Source organism: Bos indicus, chromosome 11 (genome assembly GCF_029378745.1).
Source record: "Bos indicus isolate NIAB-ARS_2022 breed Sahiwal x Tharparkar chromosome 11, NIAB-ARS_B.indTharparkar_mat_pri_1.0, whole genome shotgun sequence".
Taxonomy (NCBI): domain Eukaryota; kingdom Metazoa; phylum Chordata; class Mammalia; order Artiodactyla; family Bovidae; genus Bos; species Bos indicus.
Genome location: NC_091770.1, coordinates 15,951,469 through 15,965,020, shown reverse-complemented (window position 1 = coordinate 15,965,020; position 13,552 = coordinate 15,951,469). Strand labels below are relative to the sequence as shown.

The 13,552-nt window shown below is 39.9% G+C and overlaps 1 protein-coding gene across 6 annotated transcripts in view; it reads right to left on the bottom strand.

Moving 5' to 3' along the window:
* RASGRP3 (RAS guanyl releasing protein 3) overlaps nt 1-13,552 on the bottom strand; it is a 117,567-nt gene that overhangs the window by 78,424 nt on the left and 25,591 nt on the right. For 2 of the 6 annotated variants that reach the window (XM_070798497.1, XM_070798491.1), the window contains exon 1: nt 4,162-4,413. The exons of 2 other annotated variants lie outside the window; for them this stretch is intronic. The gene's annotated coding sequence lies outside the window, so the exon portion shown is untranslated. Of the gene's footprint in view, nt 1-4,161; nt 4,419-4,456; nt 6,598-13,552 lie in introns of those variants that run through there. 2 more of the 6 variants (XM_070798493.1, XM_070798498.1) reach the window with 2 other exon arrangements.

Sequence of the window (13,552 nt, the reverse complement as noted above, 5' to 3'; positions counted from 1 at the left end):
AATTGGCCCGTAGGTTTAGAAGGATCAGGCAGGTGAGAAGTAGGTGAAAAATGTCTCTTCTTGTTATAAATAGTTTGGTCTTCAAAAGATATAATCTTGTGATAACCACCTTGAAAAAAACATTGACAACTTTCTCAAAGACACGCCTGAGTGGTCTGCTTACTTCGCTTTCCTCCTGCTTAACCAAAAGACCCTTCTGCTCCTCACTCAGTGCTCTTTCTCATCGCCAGCCCTCATTTTGAGATTGAACCACATGGAAGGGTATGGAGAATTACATTTTCAGAAGTGTTTGAGAAGTAGGTTTTTCTCAGGGCTGTCTCTGGTTGATGACCCAGGAAAGCCACAGGTTCATGGGCCACAAGTGAGAAGGTCAGTCTTTAGAAATGGGGCAGGTGGGCGGAGAAGTGTGCACTCCGTGGCAAATGGTGGTGCAAGGGAGCATTCTAATCAGCAGAGACAAGCACCTCTCTCCTCTCCCCCACCCTCCAAATGGAGCAAAGAGAGGGAAGAACTGCATTGCTTCTGGTCCTGAACAGCCTTCTAGTCCTGAACTCTCTGAACAACCCGCTTTCCAGGTTGAGCCGCACAATGAACAGGGCTGACATTAGTGTTATCACCACTAAGCTGGCTGTTTGGGGTGGGGCAGGGGTGGAGTGGCTGTCCCCCAAAGGAAAGGAGTGACAGGAAAAACGGAGGAAAAGGCCAGCAAGGGCAGCCGGAGCAGTGCATTCCTGGGTAATAATAAAGCTCTCAATGGCTGTTCTGACCAATGCACGGCCAGCAGGGAACCACTCATGGAGAAAAACACACTGCCAGTCAGCGCTGCTACACTGCCTGTGCTTGGATTGTCACAAAGGGAAGCCTCACCCTTCCTGCCATGGAGAGTTCGCAAAGGCCATAACGCACATTGTGTGTCTAATCGTGTTGTGCTGAAATAGTCTCATTTGCATTTCATGAGGTTTAAGCTTCAGTGTGTGAGATTAGCAGATGAGCTGCCCTTTTTTTTGTTTGTTTAATGTGTGCAGGTTCTGGAGCCAGATCTTGGTATCACTTCTGCCTGCGTCATGTATCTCCAAGTGACTACAGTCTCTGAACTTCAGTTTCTCTATCTACAAAACTGGAATAATTATATAAAGCACATAGACTTACTGTGAGGATTATATGAACATAAACACAGTTGCTCACCACAATATTTGGTACAGCAAGTACACAATAAATTTATGTTATAACTTTTGTGCTGTGTGTGCTAACCTCAGTTGGGTTCGACTCTTTGCGACCCCATGTACCGTAGCCCACCAGGCTCCTCTGTGCATGGGATTCTCCAGGCAAGAATACTGGAGTGGGTTGCCATGTCCTCCTCCAGGAGATCTTCCCAACCTAGGAATCTAACCCACATCTCTTACATCTCCTGCATTGGTAGGCGGGATCTTTACCACTAGTACCACCAGGGAAGCCCTATAATTATTAGTGCTAATATTAGGATGGTAGTGATAGCAGAAGCCTTGACATCTTTTCAAGCTCTGCCCCTGACTAGTTCTGGAACCTAGATAAATGTGCTACAATTTCCTCATCTTTGAAATGAAGGCATTAAATTGCACATTCTATGATTCCTATCCAAGAATTAAAAGCTTTGGTTCTGAGAGAGCAGTATTGACACATATTCACTGCTGCTGCTGCCGCTAAGTCGCTTCAGTCGTGTCCGACTCTGTGCGACCCCATAGACGGCAGCCCACCAGGCTCCTCTATCCCTGGGATTCTCCAGGCAAGAACACTGGAGTGGGTTGCTAAAATAGCTAGCTAGTGGGAAGCTGCTGTCTAGCATAAAGAACTCAGCTTGGTGCTCTGTGATGACCTGGAGAGGTGGGATGGGGAGGTGGGAGGGGAAATATATATACATATGACTCACATTGTTGTAGCAGAAACTATCACAACATTGGAAAGGAATTATGCTCCGATTAAAAACTAACTAAATAAATACACAGAGACACACAAAACTTTGGTTCTATGGACATACTGTCTTCATGCAAAATAATTATTTCTATTATTCTGATATTACTATTTTGAAAGTCAAGATATCATTGGTTTATAAAATAATCTGTAGGCTTTCAAAAATTCAGCACTCATAATCCAAAGAATAATCAGACTGCCATTTAGACACCCCCCACTTTTGAGGTCAGAGAAGGCAATAGCACCCCACTCCAGTAATCTCGCCTGGAGAATCTCACGCACAGAGGAGCCTGGTGGGCTGCAATCCATGGGGTCGCTAAGAGTGGACACGACTGAATGACTTCACTTTCACTTTTCACTTTCATGCATTGGAGAAGGAAGTGGCAACCCACTCCAGTGTTCTTGCCTGAGAATCCCAGGGACTGGGAGCCTGGTGGGCTGCCGTCTATGGGGTCGCACAGAGTCGGACACGACTGAAGCGACTCAGCAGCTGCAGCACTTTTAAGGTGGATGGCTCTATAACTCTGACTTCACCTGAGTATTGCTTTCTACTGTCAGTCTTCAGAAAAAGGGAACTACCCCAGAAACAAACTCCCTAGAGAATGGCTCCTTGGGCAGCCAGTGCCCCACAGTCAGACAGAACTCACTGGGCCATGTGGCACATGCCAACCCAAGGACCTCACACCACTGGCATACAGAGGAACAAAGAGTTGGAAACATTGTTTTCTTACTGGACACTCTAGATTTTGTGAATCCTTCTACATTTTGAAAGAAATAAAGGGGGAGATCTCCCAAAACCAGACTAGCCAGGCGTCTGAATCTGCTTCCACCCCAGGTCTTTGGCTGATGTGGCAACTCAAGGCCAAACGCACTGAGGGAAGCTTGGGCAGAATCAGCGTGTCATTTTCGATCCATTCTCCAAGTATGAGGAGGGTGTGGGTGGCTGAGGGAGAACTTGAGCCTATATGACAATCTGCCAGTCATTTAGGGAAAGAAGCACACTTTGGGGTGGCCTGGGTTTCTCACAAGCAAAACTGACTATTTGGTCAGAATTCAAATCAAAACACCACTGTGTGCAGCCCCGCGCCCACCCCCCTTAATGTCCAGGCAATCCAGAAAAGGGAACTTGTTTGGTTACGTGCCCCCATGGGTCTGATTCAGAGACCCGGCACTTCGAGAGGTTTTGCCTTCTCCCGTTCTCCTTTCCCTTTCTTAATCACTGTCTGGGGACAACAACGCAAGGACAAGTCGCCTAAACGGAAGCTTTGTTTCAGGACTGCGCCTGCTTCGCTGCCCTGCCGAAACCAAGCCCCATTACTGCCAAATGAACCAGAGAAAGAACAAGCCCTCTGGGTGTTGGATGCCAGGCCCCCTAGAGTTGGTAATTAGCTTCAGAAAACACTTTTGTAATCTGGGTTGTAAACAAGGAAGAACGGCTGTTTACATCAAAAACACAGGAATTCCCTTATCCAAAATAAGGAAGACTAGGGACGACTAGAAATTTGAGCTGTAAAGTGATAGAAGTGAGTTAGAAAAGCTGTAATGAAGATGAAAAGAATTATAAAATTTATCTTTCCATGAATTAGAAAGCATGTCTGAAATCGAAATATGATTTCTAATCTGAGTCTTATTTTGTTAGCTTTCTGTTTTGCAGATTTTTATACAGTTACATGAGACAGTCTTCAAAATTGACTTAGAGCAGTCCAGTTGCACATACAATTGATTCACAAGCTATTTCTCAAACAATATTTTCAATGCTAAGACTCAAGCGTCAGTGGTAAAAACTGATGAAAATCAAATCTAGTCATCAACTCATCACATCAATAGTCTCTACTTCAGAAACTGAATCTTGGCTTTGAAACTAAACGTCATATACCATTAAAATTCCAAATACCAGGAAATAAACTTGCTATTTCCTAGAAAGGAATCAAGCCATATGCCTCACTAATCCTTAAAGTTAGAAAACAAGGCTGCTGAAAAGAATACTTGCTTTAAAAAAAAGACTAGTAAAAACACAAATGGCTATTAGCAACAGGTAGAAATAAAATGTCTCCTTTAGTGCCAGAGGGAAACCAAAATTAAAAATTGTCAGTGGCTTGCAAAACATGTGTGCACCTGCACACACACAGGAGCGTGCACACACAAACACACACACATACACACACACACACGCACGCACACTCACACACAGAAGAAAGTTCTCCAGTTACTTACTAGGATGGTTGGTCGCGTATTCACATCAGCGCCCTGCCTGCTCAGCTGCCAAGTGCCAGAGCAGTCGGCGAGCAGCTGTTTCCTTCAAGCTGCGGCTGTGTCTTAACCAGTCACATGCACCTCCTGATAAATACCGCTACGTGCCAGGAGGTCAGAAACCGAAGATCATTATTCTCCTAATTCGCAAACCGTCTCATAACCCGTGCACTGGCTCAGCCAGTGCATTAGCATGTAGAGCAGCACATTCCATCATTTGTTTTCTTTTGTGACAAAACACGAACAGCTGATAACTCACCCTGGAGAGCAGGTCACTGCAGTGGAAAGTTGATGTTTGTGATGGGAAGGAGGTGGCAGGGGGTAGGCTGGCAGTCTGTCTGCTCTCTTACCTCCCTCAGGTTTTCAATGGGACACTTGAACAGCAAGAGGAAGGGACCCCAGCAGTACAGCTGGTGGCAGCTGCTCTTCTTTCCAGTGTCCCTAGTCTACATCCATCCGCTGCTCCATCTTGGTTTTATTTTCTCAGCATCCCAGGCTCCAGTTTGTTGGAAGAGCCACAAACTGAGAGGACTCTTCTGGGGAGGACAGACTAGCAGTCTAAGAAAGCTTAGGCTTAATTTCAAAGGACAGGGCTGCTATGCCCCATGATGCTGAGGGGAGATGTGTGGAGGCTTAATGAGGAATAGCAAATGCAGCTTTATCTAAAGAGCGAATGGAAATGATTTCAGGCACTTGAGACCAAACTTCCGCATAGTTATCTATTGGATTGTGTCAACATTTGGTGGCACTGTTGAGATTATCAGCGAGGGAATGAGAGTGGAAACAGAAGTAATCATAGAAATTCACAAAGCACTTTGCAGATGTGCCGCTGCCCTCTTTGGTATGCCAGGAAATGGGACCAGCCTGCTGTTTCCTGTGTTGCTCACAAAAGTGGCAAACCATCCTGAGTGCTTTGCTGAATTCATATTTCTCACCTGTGCTGATTTTCCCACCACCGCATCCCCCTTCTTCTTTGCCCGTCTCTGCAAAGAAAGCCTTTAAGCTATCTGACTTTGGACAGAATCTGACCTTGGGCATCTGACCCAAGCTGTGGTAAGAGTGACACTTACCCAAATCTGTGCCCGAGGAGAGTAGAGGGGAGATATGACAGAGATTCAGCCCTTTTGGCAAACTGAACATCCAAAAAAGATTTTTAAAAGGTTAAAATGCCCCAGGGGATTTCTGAACCATAATGAGCCTGTTAAACTGTCAACCTTGATTTTTAATAAATAAGATCTTAATAGAAGAGCCTGTGTGGGCCATTTTTCAAATCTGGATTTTGTCTTATAATTATTTACAATGTTAATCAAACCAGAAATTTCCCTCTGTACAGAAGATAAAATGTTTTTCCAGAAAATCAGAAAAGGATGAAAAAAAACCATCAGTTTTGCCATTCTTTCAGAGGATTCATTTGTTAGCAACATGTGAGAGTCCAAAGTACAAATGAAAATTTTTAAAGCTTCAAAATGTATCTTTAAGGGTTCAAAGTTTTTAACAGAAATAAGACATCAGAATACAATGTGCTAAAATACATGTTAGCTTCATAAGCAGTTTTTCCTGTATTCATATGACCATCATTAACCCAAAACAGAAAAGGAGGCCTATTGAAGGTGTGAAATATTACTTTGATTTATTTTTACTTTATAATTATAGAAACTTTTGTGACCTGATGGCATCCATCAGTTACTTTACTTGTAACTGACTTGTTAATTGTTCTGGTGATCTATTGCATATCACATGGTCAATGAAAGAGAGAAACCCTTCAATAACCAATAGAAAAAACAGTCTCAGGAAAGGCAAACACAAACAACATTGTAAAGCAGCTATACTCCAGAAAAACAAAAGAAGGAAATACTTTTCTCCTTCTGTTGGCAGAGAGGAACAAAAGGGATGGACCCTGAATCACAGCCTTGAAGCAAACCGTCGATGCAGACCACGACCAGGAACACGCCTTCCCAATAGGGTCCAGGGCTGTGATGGAAGGTTCTCCAATGACACCTTTCAGCCTCGCAAAGAAATGGGGAGATCCCACCTCCATGCCCATACTGTCTACAGGTACTAATCATTTCCTTCAATTCAAAGAGAGGTGCCCTCCTCCTATTAGAGGCCATCTACCTACCGGATTTGGGTCTCACTGGGCAACTCCCACCTGTTTAGGATGCTTTCACCAACAACTTTACCTTCTCACCCTCCTCATTATCTAAATATGCTCATGGTTTTCTGTGTCCTAAAAACAATCCTTTTTGATCCTTCGCTTCTTTAACTCCTGCTCTAACCCATTCATTCCCTTCGTGACTAAACTTCTGGAGAAATACTTGTCTGGTCTTGCATCCCATTTTAAGTCTCAACCTGCTTACAGTCTGGCTTCTTCCATCAATTTCACTGAAATGATTTTTTTTTTTTTTTTTAGGGAAAGCAGGCTCAGTTCAGTTCAGTTGCTCAGTCGTGTCCAACTCTTTGCGACCCCATGAATCACAGCATGCCAGGCCTCTCTGTCCATCACCAACTCCCGGAGTCCACTCAAACTCATGTCCATTGAGTCGGGCCGTCCAGCCATCTCATTCTCTGTCGTCCCCTTCTCCTCCTACCCCCAATCCCTCCCAGCATCAGGGTCTTTTCCAATGAGTCAACTCTTCGCATGAGGTGGCCAAAGTATTGGAGTTTCAGCTTTAGCATCAGTCCTTCCAATGAACACCCAGGACTGATCTCCTTTAGGATGCACTGGTTGGATCTCCTTTATTTTGGGGGGCTCCAAAATCACTGCAGATGGTGATTGCAGCCATGAAATTAAAAGACGCTTACTCCTTGGAAGGAAAGTTATGACCAACCTAGATAGCATGTTGAAAAGCCGAGATATTACTTTGCCAACAAAGGTCCATCTTGTCAAGGCTATGGTTTTTCCAGTGGTCATGTATGGATGTGAGAGTTGGACTGAGAAGAAAGCTGAGCGCTGAAGAATTGATGCTTTTGACTGTGGTGTTGGAGAAGACTCTTGAGAGTCCCTTGGAAAGCAGGCTAGATTTATTCAAAAACTATAAAAGCTTATAATATGAATCAAACAAAATTAGTTGTTAAAAGTGACTAATATGTATCAAAATTCTGACCAAATCAAGACAATCCAAAGCACAGAAAGATTATATAGCCCAAGAAAAAAAAGCTATAAATAGGAATGTCGATAGAGAAACTACATAAATATACAAATCTACAGTTTTAATGTAACAACAACAAGTCATTAGGTACATGTGTCAGCTATCTTTCTCCAACATTAAAATAGCACGTTTCACTTTTAGTAAAAACATACATAACACATAAAATCTTCCCCCAAGTCACCAAAGACCAAAGTTATTGGCTTCACTTGTATTTTACTCAACTTCTCAGCTTTACTAGACCCAACTCACCAAACACTCCTTAAAATTTTCTCTTGTGACTTCTGTAAAATTTACTCTTGCCTCCTTCAGCCTCCTATGTGGACTTTTCTTCTACTTGCCCCTTAAATGTGAAAATCCCCTCTTTCTTCCTGTTTTCTTACATCTTGCATGTGTCTTCATTGATTACCAGTTTCCTAATTAGTTGCATTGCCTTCAAAAGCCCGTCTCTACCTTCAATCTATTTATTTTTTTTACACTAAAATCTTCTCAGGGGCCATGGTGGTGGCTTTGGTACCTTTATATTACCAGAACCTGTGACTGGGCTTGAATTTTTCTCTTGCATTTTCCACTGCTGTTTCATTTCTTACTCTGTGTTATAGTTAGGTCTTCATGTGTCTATGTTGCATGCAAACTTCAACTACCTTAGAGAAAGCGTATAACTTACTCATTTTATATCCTGCAATGCCTAGTACAATGTCTGATATATAGGAGATATGTGGCTGTAACCATGCTGAATAAATAAATGAATGATTGAAGAGAAGGGTCATCTGTCTGCCTATTCCTTTAAGAAAAGATAATTTTTCAAGTTTGTAAAAATGGATTTTATATTAGTTCATCAAACCATCCTAAGCAATTCCCTCCCAAAAGAAATTATTTTCTCCACATTCTTTGACAGCACTGTAGTAAAACTATAAAACAATTACAAAGCCAGAAAAGAGCCAAGCTCTTGGAAAGATTTATAATTTGTCTTTAAAAAAATCATTGATTGGGAAAGAAGAAAAAAACAATTATAGAATGCTTAGAAATTTCAGTAATGAGAACACCACATATCAAACAGCATGTACAAAGCAAAAGAGTTAATCAGAGACAAGCTGACTTAAGAAGAAGTTAAAAAACAATAGATCAATAATCATGGGAAAATGCAAAAGGTATTAAGAAATTGTTCCAAGAAAACTTTTTGGTCCAAATTACTCATACAATCAAGTTCTCTTGTGGCTTGAAGCCATAGATAATTCCCAGGCTTTACAAAATGTTCAAGTGGACAAAAATAACAGAAAGCTAACATAATACCCTTGATTTAAAAATAAACAAACAAACTGATAGAACATAATAAAGGAAATCACAGACTAAGTTCCTGTATAAACACAGTTAACCCTTGAGATGAAAAAAGCCTCAAAATTAAGGAATGCATTAGCATAGTAACATAAATAAGTCAACAGAAAAAATTTTGATTTAGCACAGTAATCTTAACAAGTCTTTTGATAAAACTAAATATCAATTTTTTTTAATTAATAGAATAGGAGAATTTTTCTTAGCACAATAAAGATTGTGTATCCCAAACCAAACACAGGCATCATACCTCAAGGTGTAATACTGGAAGTATAAACATTAAAACCAGAAACAAACAAGAAAAGAAGGCCTATTATCACTACCATCATTTATTTTAGCATAGTATTCTGGACCAGGTAAGTAAAAGAAACTAAAAAAAGAATTATGAAAGAGCAGGAGACAAAATTATCTAACCTGTACATGTTATAATCATTTACTCAAAAGAATCAGCTTTTTAAAAAGCTTTTAAATAATTGGAAATGTCAATGAGGTAAACAGTTAAAAAACAAATTCACAAAATAAAAGAATTTTCTATAAAACAGCCAAAAACTGTTGGGAAACATAAAGGAGAAAAAAAAGCTTAATAGTAGCAACAAAGTATCTAGAAATGACAAAAAAAGTGAATAACTTATATTTTAAAATTTATAAAACTATATTGAGAAAATATCTCAATAAATAATGTTATATGATTTTCTTGGAACAGAAGATTCAACATTGTCAAATGTCAATTTTTCCCTATTTAATTTATAAATATAATTAATTATTGGTTAAAATCTCAAAGAGATTTTTCAAACAGCTTAAAAAAGAACTCCTGAAGTTTATTTGAAAGAATGAAATACAGAATGGTAAAGAAATTTTTAGAAAACAACAAAGAGGTGTGTCCTGGATATTAAATAGGCTAACAAGAAAAAATCAGGAATTTAACAGTTTGATACTGATGCCAAAGGAGGCAGAGCAATGGAACAGAGCAGAAAGCCCAGAACTATAAATACACATACTATAATAAAATGTTTATCTGTTAAATATGGTGTTTAAACCCAGCGGGGAAAAATTATTCTGGTTGAATTAACTGGTTGAATAGTTAATTATTAGGAAAAATAAAGATGTAATTATTACCTCACATCATACACAAAGTAAATGCCCAGTGGACCAAAGAGTGAAATATGAGAATAAAACCACACACTTGGAGAAAATGATGTAATTGTTTTTATAATCTTAAAAATCATTTAAATCATGGTTAAATATGTTTATTGAAAAAATTATTCTATAATCAGAAAAGCAGAAATTATAAAGAAAAAAATTTACTATTTAAATGAATAAAATGTAAAATTTGTATATGTCAGAAATAACCCCACCATAACCAAAATTAAATCAGAAACGACAAAATGAGATTAAAAAATGAAACCTGTATGTTAAAGGGTTAAGAGCCTTAACATATGAATAACACTTATAGTTAACAACAAGGCAAAGGATACTATAAATGGTCCACAAGGGAAGAAATATAAATGACCAACACACATCGGAAAAATATTGTTTCCTAAAAATGCATATAAGCTAAACAATAATAGGATACCCTTTATTTTCTAAAACCTTGACAAAGATGGATTATTGATACTTTCCAATGTTGGCAGGAGGTTTGGAAAACAGCACCTTCATTCTCTACTGGCAAGAATATAAATTGCTACAACATTTGAGGAAGATAATTTTGTGATATGTAGCAAAAGCTTTTTAAAATATGTATACTTTATAATTCTTCAGTTTGTGTTTACAGATATAGCCCCAAAATATAGATATTCATATATAAGGGTGTTTTTCACAACATTGTTTCTACTAGTGAAAACTCTGAAACAATCTATGTGCCAAAAGCAGTAGAATAAATTGTAACACATTCATAAGATGTAGCACTATGGAGTCATTATAAAATAATGTTGAAATATGTTAATGTAGAAAACTATTTGGTATAGATTAAGTGAAAAACACAAATTACAAAACAATTTATTCAGTGTGACTCCATTTTTCTAAGAAAATATGTGAGCATGTAGAAAATTGAAAATTTGACACCAAATTTTTAACAGCAGTTATCTTTGGGAGTTCAGGTCACATCCAGTTTCCCCTCCCCCCCCCCCTTCTTTATGTTTATCAGCTCTTTTCTAGTGTTTTCATGATAAATATGTAGCAGTTGTTCATTTTCAAATGAGATCTTTTTTATATAAGAAAAAGTATACTAGTCATATTTTAATTTAGAAGTATTTTAATCATCCACATGAAGAAGAGAAAGCCTTTGATGAGAAACATGATTAAGAAGAAAAGACCCAGAGCAGGAAAGCCTCACCATCCGTTAACAAAGCCAGCCACTTCCTCCCAACTAAGTCTTGACTCTCTAAACTGGTGCTCCTGGATGTAATAACTGACAGCAAGTCACTGGAAGTGGTGGACCTACCTACCAGGTTCAAAGGCTGAAGGAAGAGGAGGGAAACATGGCCTGGCTTGAGCACCTTGGATTCAGTTTCTCAGAGACATCCTGATGGGCCTTTGTGCCTATTAGAGGCATTCCCACAAGCAGAAATTCCCAAATGGTATCCATCCCATGCACACATGATCAGGGAGCATGAACCACCATTGCCGCCCCTTACTCCCCTCAGCCCTGCCAGCTCCCCCCCATCTATCTGCTTGGTGCCAGGCTCCATACAAGCCGCTCCAAGCTGGTGACACACCACCTGCTGGTCAACTTGAGGTACCACTGCTATGCTGCATCCTCTGCTGCTAAGTCGCTTCAGTCATGTCCGACTCTGTGCGACACCATAGAAGGCAGCCCACCAGGCTCCACCGTCCCTGGGATTCTCCAGGCAAGAACACTGGAGTGGGTTGCCATTTCCTTCCCCAATGCATGAAAGTGAAAAGTGATAGTGAAGTCGCTCAGTCGTGTTTAACTTTCAGCGACCCCATGGACTGCAGCCTTCCAGGCTCCTCCATCCATGGGATTTTCCAGGCAAGAGTACTGGAGTGGGGTGCCACTGCTTTCTCCGATGCTGCATCCTCACCCCCACCTTATTTTCAGGGAGCCTCATATGCAATGTTACTCTTGTATTTCTTGGGTTCAGTAAATTCTACCTGGTCACTGCTTTCTCAGATACATATACTTTGGGAGCCTTTTCTCTCCTTTTTTTCCTTCCACCATTTGTCTAAGAATCTTAGACAAATGGGGATCTTCCTTCACCTTCTTGTTCTTCCCTTTTTTTCCCCTTTTTTCACCATGTGTGAGCCAAAATAAATACATAATCACAATCAGTTGTAAGAACCACGCAAGCTACATGCCAGTTACAGAAAGAAATTGTAAAGAATCAGAGTAGAGTTTTTAACCACCAAAGCCCTTGAACTAAGTAAACCATTGTCAATAAATGAGAAAATAAAATGTCTTGTGTTCAATGCACATTGCATTTAGGGATTCATCAAAGTATGTGACAAAAATCTCTACCTTCAAGGTTTATAACACCTCCAGGAGAAAAGTGGAACATGTAGAAAGCCATACGTAAGCAATAACAACAAATATTTATCACAACAATCAGCATCTATTAATATGATGTACTATATTAATATATTGTTAATAGTTTATAACCAGTTATCACCTGCTTAAAATGCTCCTTTAATTCTCACAGCAATGCTCTATAGAGATACTATTATCCCCAGAGGACCTTTAACAAGATTAACTAGCCTCCCCACAGCTAGGAAGCAGCAAAGAAAGAGACATTTTGAATGCGACTGTCTGACTCCGAACCCTGCACATTTAACCCCACAAAATGATTTGGCAGTCAGAACTTTTCAGAGACTTGCTTGTTCTTTTCTAGCTCACCCTGCTTATCCTCGAGCATAATAGCCAAGTAAACTGCATGGCACTTTAAGATCTAATCTCTGGCATCACAACAGTAGTCTGCTACTCTTGTCCATTGCAAACATGTTCTATTTCAGCCAACGATAGTGGTTCATGGTCGTGAGGTGGTCTGGTAGACTGAGTGGCATTTATAACATTGCTTCTAGGACTTCCCAGCGGCTAAGATTCCATGCTGCCAGCACAGGGGGCCCGAGTTCAACCCCTGGTCGGGGAACTAGATCCCACATGTTGCAGTGAAGACCCAGAGTGCCACAGCTAAGACCTGGCACAGCCAAATAAGTAAAAGAAATATTTTTAAAAACCATTGTTTCTGTGCATAATACTTCTCTGGGTTAAAAATATCTTGGGTTTCCAATAACTGATTTACAAGTGAGCCTTTGGAACACAGCCATTCATAAACTGGAGACAGGCTGTAGAAAAATGAAGAGGAGAATGAATAAGGACAGTCTCCAGCAGAGGAGGCCTCAGCAGAAGGTGCCCTCAAACCCCATCCTCTGTGCCCCCCTTTTACATACCATCCCAGGAGGAACTCCCAAATTTCTGTACAAATCAATCCAGATTAAAATAGCCTTCCCCTTTCAGTATCTCTTTTTCCTGCCAATCTCGTCTCTCTTTTCCCTCTTTTTTATAAAATTTCATTTACTTTTTAAAAACACATTACATATTAGTAGAGTTACATTTACTCAATCTAATTTGTTTAAATTTATCTTAATGGCAACATTTTCCCCTCCATTTAAGCTTCTCAGATCTCTTAATGTAGCTTCTTAGACCATGTTAGCTAAAGCTATATTCTGTTTAAAAAAAAAAAAACAGGAAGGAAAATTAGGTATTCATGGCACAAAACACCTTACTTAGCACAACTGCTTATACAATAACTTCCCCCACTAAGAGTCTTCTTTCAAAACCCTGACTTGACAGCAAATTTTATCAATCTTTGAAGATCTCATCACTATATACCACAGATTAATGATAATATTAACTTTAAATC